Source organism: Ruditapes philippinarum, unplaced genomic scaffold (assembly GCF_026571515.1).
Source record: "Ruditapes philippinarum isolate M1 unplaced genomic scaffold, ASM2657151v2 ctg3056_1_1_1_1, whole genome shotgun sequence".
NCBI lineage: Eukaryota > Metazoa > Mollusca > Bivalvia > Venerida > Veneridae > Ruditapes > Ruditapes philippinarum.
In genome coordinates this window covers 188707-216384 of record NW_026867339.1, presented here as the reverse complement: position 1 = coordinate 216384, position 27678 = coordinate 188707, and the positions used below count along the sequence as shown (strand labels likewise).

General features: G+C 32.4%; 1 pseudogene; it reads right to left on the bottom strand.

Annotated features, from left to right (window-relative positions):
* Positions 1-3555: 3555 nt before the first annotated feature.
* The window catches only part of LOC132735775 (ras-related and estrogen-regulated growth inhibitor-like), a 44910-nt pseudogene continuing 20787 nt past the window's right edge, over positions 3556-27678 (bottom strand).

The following is a 27678-nucleotide window of genomic DNA, read 5'->3' as shown; positions in this document are numbered from 1 at the left end:
ACGCTCAAAACGGAATTATGAAAATGTTGCAGGCTAGCTTTACAGAAGTGATCCTAACGAAACACCAAATGAAGATAAAAAAGGTCAGTGTCGGGGAATCTCAAACGAAAAAATTTAATTGAAAAATATGCGACATTTTCAAGTAAAAAACGTTTTTGATAACAACACTGATTTCTATAGTAAATAGATTATGAAACAGAAGAATTCTCCAACATAAACAAAATATGGCTCTTTAAATATTGATGGCAATGAACATGTAAATAAATATTTTGATATATTCTGTAATCATAGATATGATTAAACAATTTTAGATCATATGTTCACTTAATTTTAAACTTTGTTAGGCCTGGATCCTTAGCATAAGAATGTTTAGCTTCTGTTTGATAGATGAGAAGTGAATACAGGCGTGTATGCCCATCTTAAGACGTTCGCGTTTTGATAAATATACTGGTTCATTGGAATATTTGAAAGCAACACTTTAAAGGGTCAATCATTTTACATTCTAAAATCACATCGATACACGCAATTTTGCTTTAGTAAAAATGTTATCTTTAACTGAATCAATTCATTAAACCAAAGCCATTTATTTATAAATTTTTTGTTCGAGTTTGGTTCATTTATTTCTTCAGTTAGGGTGACAATTTCTAAAGAGATCTTCCAGATCGTTTCCTTTTTGTGTCATCAATCTTTTGACGTTTAGAATGATTAGAAAGCAAACGATGACAATTATAATTTGTTTCACTAACAAACAACAGATACTTTTTAGCGTTTAAATGCCTATGATTATTGAAAGCGTTAATGTGAAACTTTAGATCCTTATTCCAAATGAATTAACCAGCTGTCGTTATTATGCCCTACAAAACAGAGTTCGTTTTTTGTATTTGTACTTGTTTTTATTTTTTTTTTTTTTTTTGTGGGGTGGGGATGGGAGTTATATAGGAATCACTTTGTCCCGTTCCGCTCTCTCAAGAATTTCAGGTATTGAGTTGAAACTTGAAACACCAATGCAATTTCGCAAATTAAAGAATTTATGCCAAGATTTCTAACTCTCACAGTTACTTTGACAGAATTATTCACCCTTTTTAACATGGAAAATAGCCAAGAATGTATCAAAGTAGCTAAAGCTTTGTTATAAATAAATAAAGTTTCTTCATACTTGGACACAACAAACCTTTAGAATAGATCTTCAAGTTTATAGACTTATATTGTGTTTGAGTCATAAATGACCTAGACTTTAAATTATTTTTATCTATTTATCTATTTTATTTTATTTCTATTTATTTATTTATTTATTTATTTGTTGGCTGTAACTGGTTGTTATACCTTCTCAGGAAACAGTAGATATGTTAAGTTGAAACTTGAAATATCAATGCAATAATCACATTACAATTGTATGAGTTTGATAATGCTGGTAGTTTAATACAAATACATGTATTTTTTGTAACTGCCGTTTTACCTCTAGATAAATAACTCTGTTTCCAACTGATATTAATTTGACATAATTAAGCAGCTTTTTCACTTAGGTAACATTCTTTAAATTAACATTTTACCAGGGACAATATGTAAATTTAGCTGCAGTGAATATTAAGGGAAATGTGAAGGATCAGTAAAGTTACTTAGTGAATGATAAAAAATGTTGATATTTATGAATAGTCTCTCTTAATGCTTTCATCTATACTTTTTTGCTATGGAGTTATTCCAGTTTCCACCAGGTATGAATGTCTGTAGCGATAGTTCTAGTATTAAAATGAAATCTCTGCCTGCCTTAAACTTTCGGAAAATTGCCTATTTTGACTACTTCGACTATTATCGACCATTTAGTATATATTTTTGATCGGCCTTTATGTCATAAGTACCAAATTATGTTCGGCCATTCGAAGTTTTTACCCCGATGGCCGATGTCAATCTTAACCACTTTAGACATTCCAAAAAACCCAAAGTTTTTAAACTTCTAAAAAACGACACCAAGAGCATAGATCTTTCTATGTAACAACAGTTGTGGTCCTTTGTAAAAGTTATATAATGAGGCCCCGCCCTTGGGACCGTTATTTTCCACAACATTATAAAGGAAAACTTTTTTTTACTTTTTTGAAAACTACAATGCACATATCTAAGATGTTTTGTATGTCGCATTGTCCAGTATATTTCAACAAATGTCACTTAAATTGTATTCATTGTGTCAAAAAATGGCTCGTCCAATATAATGTTCTACTTCAAAAACTTCAGTGCCCAGATAATAAATAAAGCAATATAGCATCACCTTGTGGTCCTTTACAACAGTTGTATTAATCATGTCACCAGGGTCAAAATTGTCACCGGCCGGATTTTTATTCAAAGAAGTGGTCGTCGCGGCATGGCGAATAATGTGCCACTATGTCGTTAAACCCACAATTAAAGTACAATGCCAAGTACTTAAATATTTGAAATGTAGCATAAGAGGACCTTTACAAATATTTTATAAATCATGGTAAAAAATGTCAAATCAAATGTGATTTTTATCACTTACTTTTGCTTTCAAATTGATGAAATTGTGTAAGATTGGATCTCAAATATGCGATCCAGGGCGACCTAAGCCCTCTTTTATAAAGTTTGTAAAGAACCACATTGTGATACCACATGCCAAATATCTAAGATTTAAGCAATGAAGTTTCAGACAAAAAGGCCTACGTGTATATGAACTAATTGACACCAGGGGCATTTTTTTAAAAAAAAATGTTAAACGTCATGAGGCCACAAGGTGATACTGCTATTTAACCATATATCTAAACACTGAGCATTTAAATGTGGAAAATTTTTCATTTTAAAGTAGAGAAAAAACAGAATCCCTAAAGAAATTCCAACACGGCAAAATTGAAAATGTTCCAGGCTCGGTTTAAAGCCTTATTAGCTGATATGTCTTTATGAATTGGTGGTGGTTTTTGTAGTTTACTAACCAGATTACACGGACGTTAGCAACTTTGAATTCAACAGAGCACAATTTAACAACCGCATTGCTCCTGAGCTGGCTGCTTAGCCTGCCAAGTACTAGATGCTATCAGTACTAGATGCCTCCACTTTTGTAAGGAACTTTTATTACTTCTGTTCTTGCCAGAGCGGAGGCACAATGTAATGAAAGTACAAACGATTTTATGATCAATCATAATGAAAGTGACCGTGACCGTCGGAAATCGAGCCCAGTTCCTCCTTCTTTTTCATCAGACTAGAACCATTTATATACTATTGCTTGAAGACGGTCATCCAATGATCATTCTTTTGAAGTTTGGTCAAAATAAATATTGTGGTTGCAGAGATGATGTTGTTTATAGTACATGTATATTCAAATATAAAATACACGTATTTGGACTGCTATCATATGATACTCGCTGCATATTTTAGAAAATAGTTCTTGACATGATAGTTCAGAAATAACAAAATATCGCAAATGTATGTCTCATCATATAAATGTATGCTCTTAGATTGTGGTCATAGGTGTACCTTACAATCGTCTGTAATGTCTCAAGGACGGTCATCCCAAAATATCCACAAATCTTATCTAAATATCTGGTCTCCCAAGTGTTCGTGGTCTGAATTAACTTGGTACTTGTAAAATTACGGCGGTCTGAATTAACTTGGTACTTGTAAAATTACGGCTTATTCAGAAGATAGATATGTCGATTATAAGGTCATTTCTGAAACAAAAATAACATCGAAGAATACAAGTACAAAGTTAAAAGTTCTATCAATATTTGAACGAATAAAGAATTATGAGGTATGTTAAATATTGGTCAAGATGTATATTAAATGCTAGGAATTAGTCTGTGATATTCTTTTAGGAATACTGCGTCCACTTATCACTTTTTGAATAGCTTGTCTAAATCTTGTCGACGAACTTGGTCGTCTTGCACGAATATCACGGGGTTGTCCGTAATTTTCTGTAGTCTCGTACAATATCATTGAACATATCAATAATTCTTATCAACTTGTGTCCAGTCAGCAGCCGACACTTCATACGATCTACATCCAATCTCGTCTGCTAACTCCATCGCGTCTGATTCCGGTACATGACGATCATGGAGTAGATCAGATTTGTTCCCAACTAACAGACCACATGTTGTGTTCTCTTCTCACGCTTTCTATTTTTCTTTTAAAGTTGATTATTTGTTCGAAGCTATCTTTGTCATTGATGGAATAAACGTAAATATAACAATCTCCCCAGAAAGCGTAATAATCCTTCCAGACACATCCCGTGTCCATCAGCTACAACAAACAAGGCAAATTGTTACAGTATGCCAAAGGTCTTACCAAATTTCTGCATTTCTAATATTTTACATTTTCAAGGCAGCATATATTCATCGCATCAATTTATTAAGAAAATGTGGATTTGAATGACAAAATAATTTGCCTAAAACATCATGGTGGTAAATAAATGGCCGTCATACTTACCATGCTGAATTTGTTTGAACAATGGATTTGTCCAATTTTGAAATTCATCCGTTGTTTAAGGTATTTCAATACACAAAAAACAATTATTGGGCTACAGTATACAGATTACACAGACAGCACTGATGTACATTTTGGCCAATCGAGACGAAATTTTACCACTTATTTATTTGACGAAACGTTTGTGTTTCACCCCTTTATATATAAAAACACTTTCATGTGCATTGGAAAAAAAATAATTTTCTTTTCTTTATTTTACAATGGATATATTACATATCAATTGTGATTTAAAATAAAGCTTGGTTGAACAGCTCTGGACTAGCACGGTTGTGGCAACTTTGTGAACACATTTTTTTTTAGCCCCGACTTTGTGCCGGAAGATTCACCTTATTATAACGTTGAATAGAAGAAATGATTGTGTGTACCTGACCTGCTGTGTCTAATATCTCCAGCCGTATGTCTTCATCATCTACAGAGGTTTGAACCTTATGTATACTTTCTGTAATACAATATTATACTTGATATTACAAAATAACATCCATAATACTTAAACATGATATAATACGAGTGTTATAATCAAGAACGAAATTCACATGACAGATGAATAGCATTATAATTATATTCATAACATAACAAATATTTTTTTTTGTAAAAAAAAAAAAAAAAAAAAAAAAAAAAAAAACCCGACAACATTGAACAGGTGGTTTTCCATTATTATTAGAAAAAATGTTATACTTTACCATGTAAAAGATGCAAAGTTTTTTTCTGCTTGAAACTCAATTAAAGTGTTTTGATCAGATTTTTCTTGAACTTTTAAAAGTAATACTGTCTTTACTGCTTTAATATCGTAATTTTATCATGGATCTAAGTGACAATTTCGGCCGTTTCAAAAATCGAAAAAAAATATTTATACAGAAAGCATTAAAATCAATCGAATAAATTCACTTTCTATCCTGATTACTGCCTAAACAACCAACATTTATTCTCGCTAGGTTTATCTAGTTATAAACATGGACATCATACGTTGTCAGATGAGATTGTTCTTTTAATTGCTAAACAGCGTAAGTAAATCAGTTAATGAAATTCATCACTTTATTTTGTATACCAGTACATACTTTGCATCACATGCACGACATTACGTAATTGTATATGGTTGTGATCTGGAAAAAGCTTTACTCTCAAAATAACTTACCAAGTGTTGGACAATACTCCCCAATAAACCTTCGGGTGATATATCGTACTGTCAATGCTGAAAGCACAAAAATGATCACATTATAAATTATACATTGTTTTTAACCTAGAATCTTGAGACAATTCTTTCAGAGATATATTTCTTTTATCGCGAGCAAAGGTTTTATAGACAAGTAATTGCTTATTTGTGTATAATTAAAGTTCATTCATCAATTCCAACACAATATGGATCATGTCGTATAGAGTAGTTTCCCCTGGCTTGTAACTGAAAAAGAAGTTTAGTAAAACGGCATCATTCTATTTTTGATATGATACTTATCGGTAATGGGTCACATAATGGAGCGTGTTAAATAAGGTATTGGCTATGATTCCAACTGGCAATGTGTATATGGAATTTCAACAAACAAATTTAACTTCTTTGAATCATATTAAGATATCGGTTGATCAAAGAATTGTGCCATTCATCTCATTTATAAAACTGTAAAATACTAAAATAGCGTATTTATTTTTCCAAGAGATTATAAAAATGTCACATATAAAGCAGGCACATGTCTTTGTACACTTATAAAATAAAACAACAATTCTCTGTAAAATTAATTTCAGAGAAAGGCATGGATAAATAATGATTTAAAAGGTAGATTATTTTTGATATTTTTGATGATTTCAAATTATTTTTTTAAAGACTTCGGTCACGACTGCAAACTAATTAAGAAGAAAGGAACAAAGAAAGAAATTTAAGCGCAGATTCCATTTACTATATGAATGTAGAATCAATGTATTAATTAATGAAGTAACTGAAGTAATTAATTCAGAGACACAGGGCTGTTATATAACACTACAGAACCGTATTTCTGTCATTACAGTATGCATTCATTTGTTTCCCTCAAATACTGAAAATGGCAATCGTAGTGATTTGAATTAATGCTAATTTCACTGAACTGTATTGAACAACCAAAATATGTGTGTGTGTACTTGTAAAATATTTCGCATTAAAAAGAAGTGAAAAAACTTGGTAAATGTTATTAAATATTCGCAACACGTCGAAGTATAAAGCGAATTTACTGATTTATTTGACACAGTGGGGAAACGCCATAATTCTGTAAACAATCGAAAAGTAATTACAAAGGCATTTACGATAACAAAGGTTAGACACACAGTTAGAATACGTCATTTTCATACAGTCTTATCGTGTATCATGACTAGCTCCCCTAGCAAACTGATTATAACGTAATCTTTCTGTATGATTTTGAAATATTTATGTGTGAAATTGTCTATGTACTTCGCATTTTTGAAACTATTGCTGGCACTTGATTTCAATAGCAAAAGAGAAACGCTTTGCTTACCAACAACATTGCTATTATTAGTATTAACAACAAACGGTAAATCTCAGAACTCTCCTAGGATAATTGACAGTTAACCCGAGACAAGCTAGGGTAGAAACAAAAAGATGTGTGAAGTTGGCGGCCTAGCGGCCTGGCGGCCTGGCGGCGTGAAGTTGGCGGCCTAGCGGCCTAGCGGCCTGGCGGCGTGAAGTTGGCGGCCTAGCGGCCTGGCGGCCCAGCGGCGTGAAGTTGGCGGCCCAGCGGCCTGGCGGCCTAGCGGCGTGAAGTTGGCGGCCTAGCGGCCTGGCGGCCTAGCGGCCAAAAATTTTAATGTTGTAAAAATGTTTTTTTAACAATAAAACGGCATTTAATGAAGTTTTAAAGATAATTATTGTTATTTAAACGATATATCTAAAGAAAAAATCACTTTCAGAGATTTTTTTAAGTTTGTCATTTTTGTGAAGTTGGCGGCCTAGCGGCCTGGCGGCCTAGCAGCCAAAAATTTTAATGTTGTAAAAATGTTTTTTTAACAATAAAACGGCATTTCATGAAGTTTTAAAGATAATTATTGTTATTTAAACGACATATCTAAAGAAAAAATCACTTTCAGAGATTTTTTTTAATTTTGTCATTTTTGTGAAGTTGGCGGCCTAGCGGCCTGGCGGCCTAGCAGCCAAAAATTTTAATGTTGTAAAAATGTTTTTTAACAATAAAACGGCATTTAATGAAGTTTTAAAGATAATTATTGTTATTTAAACGATATATCTAAAGAAAAAATCACTTTCAGAGATTTTTTTAATTTTGTCATTTTTGTGAAGTTGGCGGCCTAGCGGCCTGGCGGCCTAGCAGCCAAAAATTTTAATGTTGTAAAAATGTTTTTTTAACAATAAAACGGCATTTAATGAAGTTTTAAAGATAATTATTGTTATTTAAACGATATATCTAAAGAAAAAATCACTTTCAGAGATTTTTTTAATTTTGTCGTTTTTGTGAAGTTGGCGGCCTAGCGGCCTGGCGGCCTAGCAGCCAAAAATTTTAATGTTGTAAAAATGTTTTTTTAACAATAAAACGGCATTTAATGAAGTTTTAAAGATAATTATTGTTATTTAAACGATATATCTAAAGAAAAAATCACTTTCAGAGATATTTTTAATTTTGTCATTTTTGTGAAGTTGGCGGCCTAGCGGCCTGGCGGCCTAGCAGTCAAAAATTTTAATGTTGTAAAAATGTTTTTTTAACAATAAAACGGCATTTAATGAAGTTTTAAAGATAATTATTGTTATTTAAACGATATATCTAAAGAAAAAATCACTTTCAGAGATTTTTTTAATTTTGTCGTTTTTGTGAAGTTGGCGGCCTAGCGGCCTGGCGGCCTAGCAGCCAAAAATTTTAATGTTGTAAAAATGTTTTTTAACAATAAAACGGCATTTAATGAAGTTTTAAAGATAATTATTGTTATTTAAACGATATATCTAAAGAAAAAATCACTTTCAGAGATTTTTTTAATTTTGTCATTTTTGTGAAGTTGGCGGCAACATGTTTTATGATATACAATTCACATTATATTTTATACAGACGCCTGGTAACCACTTTTAGATTTTAAGTGTTTATAATATTTATTTAACATAAGTTATGGCAATTTATATGAAATTAGATAACAAATAATTATTGAAAATACACAACGAACAGCTTCGTTAATTCAATTCAAATAGTTCATTTTCGTTTAATCACGTGTACAACATATACATCACAATCAAAATGGCTAAAACTTGTGAAAGTACTTATGTCATTAAATGTAAATTTGATGGGGGTCTTTTGACCTTCTCCAAATCCCTCCAGAGGCGTGCACGTCGAGGAAAAGGCACACGGCAGGTCAAGGTCAAGTCATCTTAAGTACCAGAGGTGATTGGTTGACCTGTCGTGACTAACTCTGGAGGGTTGGCGCTAATGAGAGCCGTTTTTGTTTTCGTCAGTATGGAACTTGATGCCTGGCCAGTATTGTCGTACTCCTCTACCACCAACGAACGAAGAATAGGCTACAGGAAAATTCAGCTTGACAAAGACGTCTCCGATGTGACTACCTTAGTGGACCGGCAAGGATGCTATATTCTCGGACAGATGGTTATACCGGCGCCGAGTATAAATAAACTTAAACTGACTGGTCTTTTGTCCTACCTTTACTTTTTATGAATGGGGGGGCTTTGTCCTACTTTTACTTTTTTATAGGGGGCTTTTGTCCTATGTGGAAAATTCATGGGGGGGACTCTTGTCCACCTTGTCATTTTTAAACGGGGGGGGGGGGCTTTCGTCCGAGGAGGGGGCTTTTGTCCGTATCCAGAATTATATATACATGTATAAAAAATTATAAATTGAAAAAAGAAATTAAAAAAAATACAAAGGGCCTAAAAAAGTATTACCCCTTTGTTGGATTTGAACTCAAAACCTTCCGTATGCAAGACAAGTAACATAACCACTACACTATCAGGCCCGATGATATTCAATGACCTGTTTCCATGTAATGTGTTTTTGTATATAGTTCTTTTCCTGCCACCCCTTTATAATCTTTAATTTAATATTTAAATTTTGTGCATTAAATGTCTTTGATCTTCATAAAAATATCGTATTTCAAAGGAAATGTCTTTGTAAATTATTGATTTTGATAAAAAAAATCTATAATGTTAAATCGTTATATCAAAGTCATTTTTTATTTTTTGTTTTCAAACTCTTGGAATATAAACATAATTATAAATATCTGGTGGACACAGTTTCAGATTTTTTCTATCTTTTCTAAAAACAAATTACTGTCGACGTCTTGTTGAACAACTTATGCGACTTTTTTTCACCATACATATTACGTAATTAAAGATTATTGAGTCGCTGATTGAGCAAACAAAAATCCCTGACACGGTTCCCTCCGTAATTGAATTCCTTTCATGAATGTGCTTTAAACCGCATGTAAAATGCTTGTTTATCAAGAAAGTTATGCCGACTCAAATTAAGTTAGTCTGACGCGCATCAAACAAAGTGTCATAATTCGGCTGTTCTCTCTCAGACCCCTACGTTATCCGTTAAATTATTTATAACCGGTTATAACCCCCAAAGTCACACCACAGGGGGTGACACGATGCAGTAACACATACTGTAAGTACATGAAACTCGTTGGTACTGGCTGGGGCGACATCAAGGGATGTTTCTGCTAAAAAAATGTCGACGCCGTTACACATAAACTTTTAAATAAAAATGAAAAGAGTTTGTTTTAATGTTTATTTATATTTGTTGAAGTGATAACAAAGTATTTGATAACAGATGAAATAATTCATGCATACTGAATTCATAGCTTTTCATATACACAACAAGGTTCAGAAGAGTAGTAATGTTTAATCACTTTTGTAAATTTGTAAAAGGATCAAATTAATATCCTTTGCTTTATGTCACCTACATGTGATGTCCATACATATCTTTTAAACGGAGTACGGACATAATCCCCTTCGGACAAAATCCCCTTCATGTATTTTTGTATATCCGGACATAATCCCCTTCATGGGTGGACATAATCCCCTTCATTTGTGAAATTTTGAAGTGGACAAAAATCCCCTTCATAAAATTGCTACCTAGGACAAAATCCGCCTCAGAGGGATATTCGTTTTTATTTGTTTGGGTCGTCAGACCAAACAAATAATGGTAGCGAAATTTCAGAGTCTAATGTTGTTAATTGCAAACGCCGAAAGTAGTCCACTTTTTTGAAGCGGTTACTTCCCTTTATATGTACACTAACGCCGAAAAATTCAGGGGAGATCACTGCGTAAAGATGGTCAAAAACAGGCGAATTAATTTTCAAGCAAAATAATTCCCGAATGGTCGAAGATTTCTAATATTGTTTTATTGTATTTTCTGATCGAAATTAAGTAAATACAAAGCGGACATTCAATCTCTGACACAGAAGTTCACAACAAACCTAACAACAAGTAGTTCTCAAAACAGCTTAAAACTAGCGATTTAAAAGAAAGAAATATTTTTATTTTGTTACAAGTATCCAACAAATAACAACGCATTCAAAGTTTAAAAATAGCGTTGGCTAATAGAATTGTCAATAAATGCACAATCACAAATTACGCGGATGAATATGATTTTATCAATGAAAATACTATTTTTAGCGATATCGATTACCGGATACTACACAAACCGAGTAGTGGAATATATAGATTCTACATGTCGGACTGTTTGGGCGAGAAGATTTTCGCTAAATTATTTAATTCAATTTTAAACAACTGGTTTATCCTGAACAAAATACCTTGAAATTAATAAGGATAACAAACCCGAAATGCAATGGAAGTTCTAAATCTAGAATGACTTGATGTTATTCAGAAATTATTTGTATAACTTCTCCGTGGTGCAGGGGTAACGCGCTCGCTTCAGAGTGAGAGGTCTGGAGTTCAAATCCAAGTCGAGGAAACATTTTTTTTAAATTCTTTTTTAAGTGTCTTTGTTAAGGAAGTAGCCATGATATGCAAGGATAAAGTGTGACAGTCGTAAAAAAATGAACATAAATGATTTTTTGATGCATCTCTAGTTATGCAGAATTCCGTATGTATCAAACTCTGGTGCCTTGCAAAATGAATTATAATACATAAAAATAAACTTATACAGGAAAATGCATACAGATATACAGTACGATTAAGATTGCAAAGATCAGAAAATACCACAGAACTTGCATCCCTTTGATTCTTTATAAATATACATGCTTATAGTAAGCTCCAGGATTATTTACATCTGTGTTAAACAACAGTTAAAGTCGTTAAAAGCCCTAATTTAGAATAATATGGTTTTCTTCAGGTCGTTCACATATAAATTCACCGTGGCTGAAGGGTTTTCGCGCTCGCCTATGAAGCGAGAGGCCTGGAGTTCAAATCCCAGTAAAGGCAACTCATTTTTTTTTTCAAATTGTTTAAGTCAAATAAACATTGGATTGCATATCAGTGTTGCAATAAGTCTTATAGCCAATTTACTACAATTAAAACGCTGGAAAGCATTGGTGGCACTATACATATAATCTCACAACCTGCACCTTTCTTACATTCTGAGACCCAAACAAATTCAGCGCCTTCTGTGCTTTGATTTTTAAGTGGGTATGAGAGCAACATACTGCATTATGCTGTGTAGTAAATATCTTAATGTATAAATGAGGAGAAAATATTTCAGCAGAAAAGCACATCCAATTAGCAACATTTAAATCACATTTAAATTGCTTTGTTAAAGCATTCATAACAATCAATCAAGTAGTGCAGTGATCTTGGTTTGATTAAATTATTACTCTTTCATCAATAGAAATTGTAACAATGGATAGTATATATCAATTAGAATTATCAACTTATACAATCAATGAAACAATTATTGGCTTCATACTAATCAATTTAAAACTTTTAAAGAAATTGCCTAATCAAATATGTGTTATGCGAATGTAGGTCAAAACCCCACCAGTTAAAACCCCACCACTCAAAATTTTATAGAGTGGACAAAACCCCACCACTAAATTTTATAGAGTGGACAAAACCCCACCACTTCAGTTTTATAGAGTGGACAAAACTTTCTTGTAAACATGTTAAAAAACTAACAATTGTGCATCAGCAAAACTCAAAAGAATGTGTGAACAACTCATCAATAAGGAGAAGACCGTACCCGAGTTTCTATAGGCTATCAGCCACAGTATCCACTTAAACTAAGTACAATGAAGTACAATGAACGAAAATTGACTGAACTGAATAAATTAAAAAATGTGCTATAAAAATGTGCTATTTTTTAATCATTAATTGATGAAAATGTGCTTCATTCTTGATTATTAAGTAGTTTATTTTCTATATAAATAAATTGAAGAAATGAATTTGAAGAAACTAAAAATAATGGATAATTCAAGGTCATAAATGTGGCACAGTCTCAAATAAATGACTGCTCTTTGATGTTGATTTAACAGTTTGTAAATTATTTGTATAATCTCTTAAAATTGAAATTAAAAAAATAAAATGTGAAGATGTGTACTGTATATTATATATATTTTAATTCATCAAATCTTGCCCAATAATTGGTAAGTGGTGGGGTTTTGTCCACTCTGTAAAATTTAGTGGTGGGGTTTTGTCCACTCTATAAAATTTAGTGGTGGGGTTTTGTCCACTCTATAAAATTTTGAGTGGTGGGGTTTTAACTGGTGGGGTTTTGTCCGTCTTCCGTGTTATGCAGTTGATAATTTACCATAATTTTAATGAAAACTTCTAAACTAAATAAAGGTAACTATTGCTACATAATTATAAATAAAAAAACAAAAGTTCATTATTCATCAATTTTTAGGGAGTATAATATAAATTATTCATCAATTTTTATGGAGCATAATAATACATTAGAAACCTATGAAACAAGGGGATTTTTCCCGGGTAGTAAAGGGGATTTTGTCCAGCCTTGCAAAAAAATGAAGGGGATTATGTCCACCCATGAAGGGGATTTTGTCCGGGTAGGTGAAGGGGATTTTGTCCGAAGGGGATTATGTCTGACATTCCCTTTTAAACACATAAAAAACACAACTTTAATACACTATATGTAAATTTGATTGACCATGGGGGGGGGGCTTTTGTCCTACCTTACTTTTTTATGGGGGGCTTTTGTCCTATGTGTTAATTTCATGGGGGTGAAGGGGTGGGGGCTTTTGTTCACATTGTCATTTTTAGACGGGGTAGGGGCTTTCGTCCGGGGCGTGCTTTTGTCCGTATCCCTTTCACAAAATGCTCATGAAGTAATGTGTTAAAGAGCTTTTTTTTCAGTGGAAATAATTATTTCAGCGAATGTACCTTTTTTAATTTATTTTATTTTATTTTTTTTTGCCACTGGGAATGTTCGGTACCATTGCCCAATTGGAGCCTCTGTAAAAAAAAATTTCATTGTTATATAACAGACCTGTGCGCAAAAAAAAACAACTGTTATATATCATTCGAGATTTTTTCCTATCTGAAGCAATGAAAAAATTGTACTGTTATATATCAATACAGTTTTCAAATGCTCATTGATAATGGGTAAGTAAGAACAAATGAAAAGTTCCAAACCATGCGATAACATCTTTAATGACCCAGTGACATCTGACCAATTTAAAAGCAGCCGATAAATATCATTTTATAGCAGATTTTATGGAAACCCATGGCTGTCTGATATTGTTCTTTTTCAATTTATGTAACCATTTGGATAATATATGAGTTCACTTCGACTATATATGAATTGAAAACACCTTCTTATTTAACCGGAATCCATTATATTAATCCACAGTAACAATATATGAAACCATACTGTCAGTGTATGAAACCGAGTTAGCAATATATAAGTTGTTTTTCTCAATATATGATTCCAATTCTTCAATATATGTTACCAAAGTAGCCATGTATGGAACCAGATGTCCTGATATGAAACCGAATTATCAATATGTTAATTCATTTTTACAAAATATGAAACCATTTTATCAATGTATGGAACCAAAGTAGCAATATATGAGTTGGTTATACAAATTATTCAATATATGGAACCAAAGTAGCAATGTATGAAACCAGGTGTCCTTCTATGAAACCAAATTATCAATATAGTAAATCATTTTTAAAATATATGAAACCATTTTATCAATGTATGGAACCAAAGTAGCAATATATGAGTTGGTTATTACAATATATGATTCCAATAATTCAATATGTGGAACCAAAGTAACAACGTATGGAACAAGGTGTTCTTATATGAAACCAAATTATCAATATATTTATTCATTTTTATAATATATGAAACCATTTTATCAATGTATGGAACCAAAGTATCAATGTATGAGTTGGTTATTACAATATATGATACAAATTATTCAATATATGGAACCAAAGTAACAATATATGGAACGAGGTGTCCTTATATGAAACCGAATTATCAATATATTAATTCATTTTTACAATATATGAAACCATTTTATCAATGTATGGAGCCAAAGTATCAATATATAAGTTAATTGTCACATTATATGATACCAGATATTCAATATGCCCTTATATGAAACCGAATTATCATTATATTAAGTCTTTTTTACAACATATGGAACCATTTTATTAATGTATCGAACCAAAGTAGCAGCTAGTATATAAGTTGATGTTACATTCTATGATAGCAATTGTCATTATATGGAACCAAAATAGCCTATTTTCAAGTCAACAAGTCAAAGACCGAGGTCACTGGGTTACAATGCATAAACTTTTTCATGAAATCAATTATTATTTGACAAGTTATTTTTTAACTTTGTCAGTAGATTAACCTTGATGTGTCCTTCTGGCACTGCCTATTTTTGATCAAAGGTAAAGGTCGAGATGAACTTATTTTTTAAACATGTTTTTTTTAATGGTCAGTACGACTCAATAGCTTAAATTATGACATACAACTCCTACATATATAACGATAAGTTTTGCCTGCCCAGCCCATTTTAAGTGAATGTGACGTTAATTTCAAATATTTTTTCCTTATAGTATGCAGTCAGTATGCAGTAAGTGAAGCACGATGTTCTTTAAACAAGGACTGTAATACCGGTGCAAGGATAGAATACAGCCTGTAAAAAAGTCCCGTCAATATAATGACATTTTGGTTCAATATATTGCTACTTTGGTATCATATATTGAAGAACTGGTATCATATAATGTGAAAATCAACTTTTATATTGCTACTTCGGTTACATATATTGATAAACTGGTTTCATATATTGTAAAATTGATTTAATATATTGATAATTCGGTTTCATATAATAGCATCTGGTTCCATTCATGACTTACTTGGATCCATATATTGAAGATCTGGTATCATATAAAATTACTACTTAAATGGTAAACGATTTATGTTGAAATATTCATAAAAGATGTACAGTATTTGTATGATACATGTATTACTAGTAATATCGACTTATAACAAATAAACCGGTTATATTATATGAAACTACCGAATTCCATCATTGATGCCTCAATGTTGTTGTTTTTTTGGACACGGCTTGATATGCACTTGTGTACAGTTAGACATCATCATAAATGTAAAAATATAATGAAGTTAAGTATGTTATATATTGATCCATATATTCAAGATATAAATATTTCGTAATCGTAGTGCGTTTAAAATAGTTTGATTTTTAAATTGCTAAATTTAATTAATTAATTAATCACTTGACATGTAGCAGTTTGCTTTAAACCGAGGGGAACAAGAAACAAATAACAAAAAAAATAGAAAAAGAAATGGGAAGAGCAAAGTATTTTCAAACGATCATACAAAAGACAGACAAAAGAAAAAGAAAAAAAAATAACATCATCACTATGTCATGTATGAGCGTCGGTTTCGAACCTGTGAGTGCATTTCATAAGAGGTTACAGTGACCCTGATTTACCAATTTAACCACTACGATGATACACATTTTTATTAGAAATTATACTATAATAGTCGTTGACACTTTCAATCTCCGATGATATGCAGACTTACCCTTTAATGGACTTTCCCAAGTACCGTTAGAACCAAATTATCATCTCGGGATAATAGGTAAAACAGCTTTTTTGAAGAAGAGTAATAATATCTGTCATATTTTGCGGTACGGATCGGAATATCCGTCCCGAGGTGATCCGCCCATTGGGCGGTAACGAGGCTTGCCGAGTTACCGCCCATGGGCGGGTGACCGAGGGACGGATATTCTGATCCGAACCGCAAACATATGTCAGATATTTTTCTTGCATATTCTACCATATTCCATTATATTTTAAATTCTTTATCTTTATTTTCAATGAAAATTTATATCATTACAACCGTAACTACTTTCATTCAACAGCGTATGAATTACAAAATCATTCATAACGGTAAAATGACGTCATCTTTATCGTGCCATTGTACAGCACGCGACTCATCTGGAACCCCCCATGCCAGATGAAATTTCCGGCATGGGTAAAACTAACGGAAACGCCAGTCTGATATGCAAGAAAATATAATACAAGATAAGAAGTACCATTTAAAACAACTTTATGGCAAATTTGGTAAAGTTGTTGGTAAACGATACGACTTAAAATTTTACCACGAGTTCGAGCCTAAGAAATTGTCTAACATTTTTCTTTCCTTATTTTATCAATTTTATGATATATGCAAATGAATTGGGATATCAAGGTAGTTTTGTTACAATATCTAATAATTTTAATATACAGATTATAATATTTTTTTTTCTTGTATACATTGAAAACAAAAGAAAAAGTGAAATGAGAAGTAAATAAAAAAAAAACACAACACAATAAAAATATTCTTTAATACAGAAATAATTTTTGCGAATCGAACATGCCTTGCATTGATATTCAAATAAAAATTTAACTGACAGTCTTACCTACTGCGTTAAGTTGACAGTTGGCAAATTAGTAGTTTTTTTATTTACATACTTGTAAGATGATAAATACAATATGATATCTGTTTTACACCGTTATAGTAGACTTGACCATTATGTTACTAATTAATTATAATTAAAAAATGTTGTTTGAAAATTTTCGTAATATTTGCTGGAAATCACTGACCAGCGAATTGCGTAGCTCATCTACACAAACGTTATCACAGATAGATATCTGACTTTTATTAAATTTGCCATATTTTCAGAATATTTGTTGCCATAGCAGCCAGAATTTTCAACATAGGAAGAAAAGAAAAGGACGTGCATAATCTCCATACTGCCATCTATCCATATATCAAGTTTCATAAAAATATTTTCATTACTTTTTGCGTTATCGCGGGATCCAGTTTTGTGGACGGTACAACCGGTTTCAAACATATTAGAACAGAAAAGGCCCTATATCGGAAATGATATATGGGGTTTATTTAAGAAATAAAAAATGGCCTTTCGGGGAAAATGCAAGCTTACGGACTGGTTGGTCTGGCCCGAAGCGCAGCTGAGGTCCATATACCTTCCGAAGTCTGAACAACTAGTCCCTAAACTTGCATTTTCCACGAAAGGCCATGTTTTATTTGTTCTATTATACAGAATCTAAATCCTTTCATCCCCTTGTTTTGTGCTGTCATTTTTACTATTATTTGCTTTCAAATAATAATTTTACTTGTTCAGTGTGTGAAATATCTCAAACCCTAAACGGATTTTGTGTATGCTCTTCTTTTAATATTCCGATTACCGATGATTTAGGAGTTGTGATTCCATTTTTGTTAATGAAATTTAATATTAATTTAATGTTACTAGGCAAAATAACCCGGACTTTAAGAATTTCAGAAACAGTATAAATAAAATTTTTAACTAAATTAAAGAAAAATCATGACTTTTGATCAACATGTAGTACATTTATGTCTCAGATAAAGAGACAAATCGCCTATCCATTTTGACAGTTATCGTCTGTTTGTGTCGTCGTGAAATTCGCACGTCGTGAAAGCTACGTTTAACCTGCGGTCTGGAGACCGCAGGGTATTGGTACGCGTTTAACTTTTGAGGCATGGAGGAGCACGTGACCTGTTTTCGGTACATGGAGGAGCACGGGATATGTAAACCTTACATGATTGGTTAATTGAACTTTCGAAAACCTGGCTAAATACCGTTTGCCGGTTCGTGACGGATTTACCTCTGGGGAATTAGGCAGAATTACATCTAATTACAACAAAATAACTGTTACGTGATATTTGTAATTTGTTTAAATATTTTACCGTTTAAGGTTGAAAAACTTGAATAATGTGTTTGAAAATTATCAATGTTTCTTTAATATAAACAATTTATTGTCTGTAAAATTTGAGATACATACTAATTGAAATATTCGATCATAGTGGCATATGCCATAATAAATAGAGATATTTTCTGCGTAAACTTGTGTGTTTACTTATTTTTTTGTTCGGAATTATTCATAAAATGGTAGGCCTATTGAATCATTTTCTTAAAAAGAAAATAATTGTTTAATGTTCGACCTTCTCCGGTCATCAACGGTCACCAGTTTCCAATGACCTTCTTCTATATTGATCGACTATATGTTGTCCCCCAAACAATGTTGAAAATAGTTAAATGAAATATCTTATATCATTTAAAATGTTCCCCGCAGGAAACCATTTTACTTGTAAGAATTATGGACCGCCCCCGGTCTGTATGCGGTTTTTGGACCGGATGACGTCATATTGAATATAGAAGACCGTATGCAAATGAGGTATAATATAATTTATTATCTCTCAATAATAGACTCAAAAGAAAATAGAGACTGCAAGTGTCAACTATATATATTTGCTTTGGAATATTGCTCTTGAGGGATCTCCACGATGTCCCATTACAGCCATCACGACACACATATAACGCGAAACAGCGTTAAAACGAATTTATGATGGTTAAAAGTCGAACAAATAAAAGAAGAAAAAAAAGATAAAAAAAAAAACAACAACAAAAACAAATGAAACCACGATGTTGAAAACTCTGCATAATATCGTATCATCGTCATCGTACTTTCGACCTCTCGCCATAGTAGTTCCGTTGTTTCGTGACCTGGTAGCCTTTGTTCATTTAGTGTTTAGTTTCTTGCTCAAGAAATAACGGCTTGCCCCTGTCTTGGTTTGTGCCCACACGGTGAGCGATACATAGTTGACTATTTCGACGCGCTAACCACTCGCCATAACAATACTTTATTTATTATATACATGCATAATTTAGTATTATAACATAATGATATGGTTATAAAGATATTTATTTCGTGTACACGTTATGTTTTTATATTTATTTTCAAAAGATTTTAAAGAATAATATGACCGTTATAAAATAAGATTATATTCCAAATATTGCACCATTGTAACAAAATGTATTTTTTTACCATAATTTATGCGGTGTTGAGGTATAACAATTATGCGATGCAGATGGAAAATGGGAGCAAAACCTTACAAAGCAAAGGTACTGTACATTTATTCTGGGAATATCCATATATACAACACCATAAGAATGAAGTGTTAAAGTACAGCAATAACAAAACGATATATTGACAAACATGTGATTCATGATAATAATGTAAACAACTACATACTTTTACAAGCAACATACAACATATACAAATGTTAAAACAAATCAATGTTTAAAAATTACAAGTTAACGTTTTGAACTTAAACAAAAAAATAGCGTTAAAATGACAACATGGAAACATTCAATACATTTTTCACCCGAATAACTTGTGCTAGCAATCAGAATCCCAACCATTCAACTTTTCAGTTTCATCCAATAACAAGGAGGTAATCATTTAGGGTATGACCATAGCCCCATCTGTAATCATGAGTTATTGTTAATAAATGTGTAAGCAAAAGTTATTTTGTAAAGTCAGTAAAGGATGACTTATACTCATGGATTGAACGGAGATAATAAATTGGATGGGACCAGAAAAAAATGTTTTAAAACTTCATAAAGGACAATTCATATTTGTTACAGAAATTGTACACCATATATTAGCCTGCGATCCAGTCTGTCACTCTTATGTCCTGTTCGGCTGATCGATATTATCAAAAACACGAACAAGTATGAAATAACGCGTATGTGTTTTATTGTTAAAAAATCATTTTTGGCCGCCAGGCCGCCGGGCCGCTGGGCCGCCAACTTCACAAAAATGACAAACTTAAAAAAATCTCTGAAAGTGATTTTTTCTTTAGATATATCGTTTAAATAACAATAATTATCTTTAAAACTTCATTAAATGCCGTTTTATTGTTAAAAAAACATTTTTACAACATTAAAATTTTTGGCTGCTAGGCCGCCAGGCCGCTAGGCCGCCAACTTCACAAAAATGACAAAATTAAAAAAATCTCTGAAAGTGATTTTTTCTTTAGATATATCGTTTAAATAACAATAATTATCTTTAAAACTTCATTAAATGCCGTTTTATTGTTAAAAAAACATTTTTACAACATTAAAATTTTTGGCTGCTAGGCCGCCAGGCCGCTAGGCCGCCAACTTCACAAAAATGACAAAATTAAAAAAATCTCTGAAAGTGATTTTTTCTTTAGATATATCGTTTAAATAACAATAATTATCTTTAAAACTTCATTAAATGCCGTTTTATTGTTAAAAAAACATTTTTACAACATTAAAATTTTTGGCTGCTAGGCCGCCAGGCCGCTAGGCCGCCAACTTCACAAAAATGACAAAATTAAAAAAATCTCTGAAAGTGATTTTTTCTTTAGATATATCGTTTAAATAACAATAATTATCTTTAAAACTTCATTAAATGCCGTTTTATTGTTAAAAAAACATTTTTACAACATTAAAATTTTTGGCTGCTAGGCCGCCAGGCCGCTAGGCCGCCAACTTCACAAAAAATGACAAACTTAAAAAAATCTCTGAAAGTGATTTTTTCTTTAGATATATCGTTTAAATAACAATAATTATCTTTAAAACTTCATTAAATGCCGTTTTATTGTTAAAAAAACATTTTTACAACATTAAAATTTTTGGCTGCTAGGCCGCCAGGCCGCTAGGCCGCCAACTTCACAAAAATGACAAAATTAAAAAAATCTCTGAAAGTGATTTTTTCTTTAGATATATCGTTTAAATAACAATAATTATCTTTAAAACTTCATTAAATGCCGTTTTATTGTTAAAAAAACATTTTTACAACATTAAAATTTTTGGCTGCTAGGCCGCCAGGCCGCTAGGCCGCCAACTTCACAAAAATGACAAAATTAAAAAAATCTCTGAAAGTGATTTTTTCTTTAGATATATCGTTTAAATAACAATAATTATCTTTAAAACTTCATTAAATGCCGTTTTATTGTTAAAAAAACATTTTTACAACATAAAAATTTTGGGCCGCTAGGCCGCCAACTTCACAAAAACGACAAAATTAAAAAAATCTCTGAAAGTGATTTTTTCTTTAGATATATCGTTTAAATAACAATAATTATCTTTAAAACTTCATTAAATGCCGTTTTATTGTTAAAAAAAACATTTTTACAACATTAAAAATTTTGGCTGCTAGGCCGCCAGGCCGCTAGGCCGCCAACTTCACAAAAATGACAAAATTAAAAAAATCTCTGAAAGTGATTTTTTCTTTAGATATATCGTTTAAATAACAATAATTATCTTTAAAACTTCATTAAATGCCGTTTTATTGTTAAAAAAACATTTTTACAACATTAAAAATTTTGGCTGCTAGGCCGCCAGGCCGCTAGGCCGCCAACTTCACAAAAACGACAAAATTAAAAAAATCTCTGAAAGTGATTTTTTCTTTAGATATGTCGTTTAAAATAACAATAATTATCTTTAAAACTTCATTAAATGCCGTTTTATTGTTAAAAAAACATTTTTACAACATAAAATTTTTGGGCCGCTAGGCCGCTAGGCCGCTGGCCGCCAACTTCACAAAAATGACAAAATTAAAAAAATTTCTGAAAGTGATTTTTTCTTTAGATATATCGTTTAAATAACAATAATTATCTTTTAAACTTCATTAAATGCCGTTTTATTGTTAAAAAAACATTTTTACAACATAAAAATTTTGGGCCGCTAGGCCGCTAGGCCGCTGGGCCGCCAACTTCACAAAAATGACAAAATTAAAATAATTTCTGAAAGTGATTTTTTCTTTAGATATATCGTTTAAATAACAATAATTATCTTTAAAACTTCATTAAATGCCGTTTTATTGTTAAAAAAAACATTTTTACAACATAAAAATTTTGGGCCGCTAGGCCGCTGGGCCGCCAACTTCGCTAGGCCGCTGGGCCGCCAACTTCACAAAAATGACAAAATTAAAATAATTTCTGAAAGTGATTTTTTCTTTAGATATATCGTTTAAATAACAATAATTATCTTTAAAACTTCATTAAATGCCGTTTTATTGTTAAAAAAACATTTTTACAACATTAAAATTTTGGGCCGCTAGGCCGCTAGGCCGCTGGGCCGCCAACTTCACAAAAATGACAAAATTAAAATAATTTCTGAAAGTGATTTTTTCTTTAGATATATCGTTTAAATAACAATAATTATCTTTAAAACTTCATTAAATGCCGTTTTATTGTTAAAAAAACATTTTTACAACATTAAAATTTTTGCCGCTAGGCCGCCAGGCCGCTAGGCCAGCGCTAGGCCGCAACTTCACGCCGCTAGGCCGCCAGGCCGCTGGGCCGCCAACTTCACGCCGCTGGGCCGCCAGGCCGCTAGGCCGCCAACTTCACGCCGCCAGGCCGCTAGGCCGCCAACTTCACGCCGCCAGGCCGCTAGGCATCTGCTAGGCCGCCAACTTCACGCCGCCAGGCCGCCAGGCCGCTAGGCCGCCTCAACTTCACACATCTGATAAACACAGTACAGAATATTGTAAATAGACATTTTTTATAAAGGTTACACAAAGGTTTTGAAATTCAATTCAATGACAGGCGCATAAAATGATTCAAAACAAGACATTTGCATTTATGAACCTTGGCATAAACATGTATATTTAAAAGTTAGTATATCTAAATCACCATTGAATGTTAACTTGATCATCAATATATCCAAATGATATAATTATGCTTGAAGAGCTGTATAACTTCATGTTTTAATTATAAGTTATTTGACAAAATCTTTTGTATCCGGTCATATAGAAAAATATTATGTGAAATATGGCAAAACAAACAATACAATATTAACAATAATATAGTAAAATGATATGATATAAATACAAGACGCAAGAAATAAAATTGAATTTTGCTGATTAATAATGTAAGGACTTAACAATAACGTGTTTACAACATTAATTTCGAAGAAGACTGTTCATCGGCTTCTTTAATACTAATAACACAATCGTAAAGGTTATAAACGTTTCCTAGATATGTGAGAATATTTGAGTATATTTTTCGCAAGTCCATCATATTGTGCGATTTTGAAAGGTTTGCAGAAACTCCCTTCGTATGTTTTATAACTTGGATAATTTTAACGATGTTTAATATGTTCCATAGTAGTATATAATATAATCAAGACAATTTAACCCATTGAATAACTGTTGTATGTTTTAAAATAAATGTTTTATAAAGTAACCACAACAGTCTGAAGCTGTAAAGTTCTTTTGAGAAATGAAATTCTAGTTTAAAAAGAGCATTTTTAGAAATCAAAATTGCTAGAAGAGTCCAAGTGAAGAAAATTTAAAGACGGTGTTTTGTTTATTTTAAGATACAGAAAGAGATTTTACAATTCTCCATTATGTTTCAGAAAACAACACATTAGTCAACAAATCATTTATAAAAAGACTATTTTGTTTGATTTAAGTCCATAAGGTGCAAGCAAAACAGACCCCGAGTCAAGAATGATTCTAAAAGCAAATAGAAGCGTCAAATAATTCTCGTCTTAGGTAAAACCAGACTACTGTTCGTCCATTATATTATATATATATACACCTTAAAAAAGTAATACCGTATTTCAGTACATTCTACAGGGCGAGCATCTGTTAGTAGAAACGCTACTTTCACACACTCACGTTGTCAGAAGTAATTTACCGCGTAGTCAGATTTATTACTGGAAACAAATTGTGTATGATAAAGCCAGATCTCACAGATTCATGCTCAAATAGATATATGACTTATAATATAAATCCATCTGAAAAAAGTACAAATGTAAAATAGAAGTCAAAAATGTTCATAAGCAGAATTTCGAGTTTAAGGAAAAGAAGGCCTGTAAATTATATTCAAAGTGTTCAGTGTCATACTTAACATCAAACCACGAATTATGTTTGAATATTGTTAATAACTATGAGATACATTGTGGCGCTGCTAAATGCCGCACTTGCCGCTAAATGTCGCATCATTGCTGCTTAATATCACAACCACCGCTAAATGTCACAAAAATCATGGTAAGGTTAAATGTCGCACGATTTTCCCTTGCCGTTTAATGTCGCAACACGATCGTTTAATGTCGTAAGATGTGTATTCATACTAAAATTTAGTAAGCTGGTGGTATTCAATTACGATTAACATTGAGTAACTGTTTGTATATATTTAGTAACTTTGAAACATAAAGGAATGTCCCGATCCATCTGTCGACTCAGGACGAAAATGGTTTAAATTGGATTGGTTTACAATGGGCAAATTTTCAAAAAACATTTCAGTACAGTACGTGCACGCGCACTGTGACACGCGGCGTCTGATAAACAAGCGAGCTTGATTTTCTATAAGAATGGTTAGCCACTTTTCATCATAGGCAGTCTACAACGGTAGCATTTTCATTTCGATCAGGCTAGTTTGGACGTCTGTAACATTTTCCAGAAAAGACACACGAGGTTGATATTTTGCAAAAGAGATGGTCCGTCAATGAAATTCGTAAAACTGTAATCTGATTGTGGCAAAATAAATATAGCATATGATAAAACCGCAGGTAAATATGCTTATAGGTGAAAGGCCGACACAAAATAATTATAAACATTCGGTCTAGAATAAACATCTCGGTGTGTTAGATCCATCTCATATAGTCCGAATACACGACATCTGGGCTGCTGAATGAAAAACCGTATACAAATGTGTTTTAATACAGAGGGGCTCTTTGGCATAATTATGATCATCAATTTATAATACCGACTCAGATGAGTTCAATTTCAACAAATTATTTTGTACATCACAGCAAATCCTTACCTATCTGATAAATAGCCAGCCCCCAAATCACTTATATGACGTTAATATTGACATTACACCAGTTGTGTAACATGAATTTAGATATTGCGACATTTAACATTAGTATTATGACATTTAAAGGTAAGGGAAAATATTGCGACAATTTACGTCATAATTGCGACATTTAACGGCAAAATATTTTGAGACATTTAGCGGCGGTTGCGATATTAAGCGGCAATAGCGCGACATTTAGCAATAAGTGCAACATTTAGCGCCGTTGCGACATGTAACGGCGTCACTTACATCTATATAAATATATAGCAGATAATATTTAAAATGTTTTACAACAGACTAGTATCATTCCTTCTGTAAATGTCCATACTTTATCATATAAACTGCGAATGGCTGAATTTCGAGTCAAAATCATGGTTCGAAAACCATTTTCAGGAAATTTTGAACTTCCATCTTAGACTTGGAAACTATTACTGTAGCTCAAAATCTAGCTGTATATTATTATAACTATTTAAATTTCAGCTAGCACGAACTGAAAAGTTTCAACTGAAAATTAACCGATCTTCATACCGGTACCGATTCTACAGGGTTCTTTTTAGAATATAATGAAATTCACATTTTTAAACTTATGTTTAAAATAACATAGGTTGCCCATTTATATTCCCCGTAATTGGTGCAGTGGGAGAGCCATCCCCTACTGTACCTTACATTATTATTTCATGGCATATATCATCAAACACTACTGTACCTTACATAATTATTTCATGGCATATATCATCAAACACTACTGTACCTTACATAATTATTTCATGGCATATATCATCAAACACTACTGTACCTTACATTAATATTTCATGGCATATATCATCAAACACTACTGTACCTTACATAATTATTTCATGGCATATATCATCAAACACTACTGTACCTTACATAATTATTTCATGGCATATATCATCAAACACTACTGTACCTTACATAATTATTCCATGGCATATATCATCAAACACTACTGTACCTTACATAATTATTTCATGGCATATATCATCAAACACTACTGTACCTTACATAATTATTTCATGGCATATATCATCAAACACTACTGTACCTTACATAATTATTTCATGGCATATATCATCAAACACTACTGTACCTTACATAATTATTTCATGGCATATATCATCAAACACTACTGTACCTTACATAATTATTTCATGGCATATATAATCAAACACTACTGTACCTTACATAATTATTTCATGGCATATATCATCAAACACTACTGTACCTTACATAATTATTCCATGGCATATATCATCAAACACTACTGTACCTTACATAATTATTTCATGGCATATATCATCAAACACTACTGTACCTTACATAATTATTTCATGGCATTGTAACACCGCACTTTGGGGTCAAACGCACTTTGGGGTCCGACCCCAAAGTGCGTTAAACTTCGCACCGCACTTTGGGGTCAAACGCACTTTGGGGTCAAAATCGAAAAATTGACCCCAAAGTGCGTTAATATGCTACATATCAACGCACTTTGGGTTCCAGAGGTCTAAAGGTGTAATCTGAGTTCTGCTTAAATACTGAATACTGACTTATTTTCGATCTGCGACATTGAAATATTTGAGGTGGAGTTCAAGATGGCGGTCAATACTTTGATGATGCTTAAGTGATAAAAGTTTCATAAATTTTACCACTTGAAATATCCAAAAATTGTGTTCATATAACAAAATAACGGTGGCATAAAAGTGACATTTGCATTTTTTTTATTTAAGTTTTGCATACATATTTTTATTCAAGTTTTGCATATATATATATTTTTTGAGTTTTGCATTCATATTTTATTGTAGTTTTTCGTACATATTTTATTTTTGTTTTTCTCACATATTTTAGCCAATCAAAACAACCTTCAAATCTCATAACAGCCCATAGTTGAGTATAAAAATAGCACAGTGGTTTGGTCACATTTCGGCCCATTTTTGGAATCGGTCCAGTCGTTTTTGGCCGCGCAAGTCTGGTTTCGGCCGACCTTTTTCGGCCCATTTTTTAAATCATATAAATAAGTAGTAGTCTGTACAGGCAGTACTCAAAATATCAACTTTTTAGGTAGTCGCACATTAAGAGCGGAGCTTCA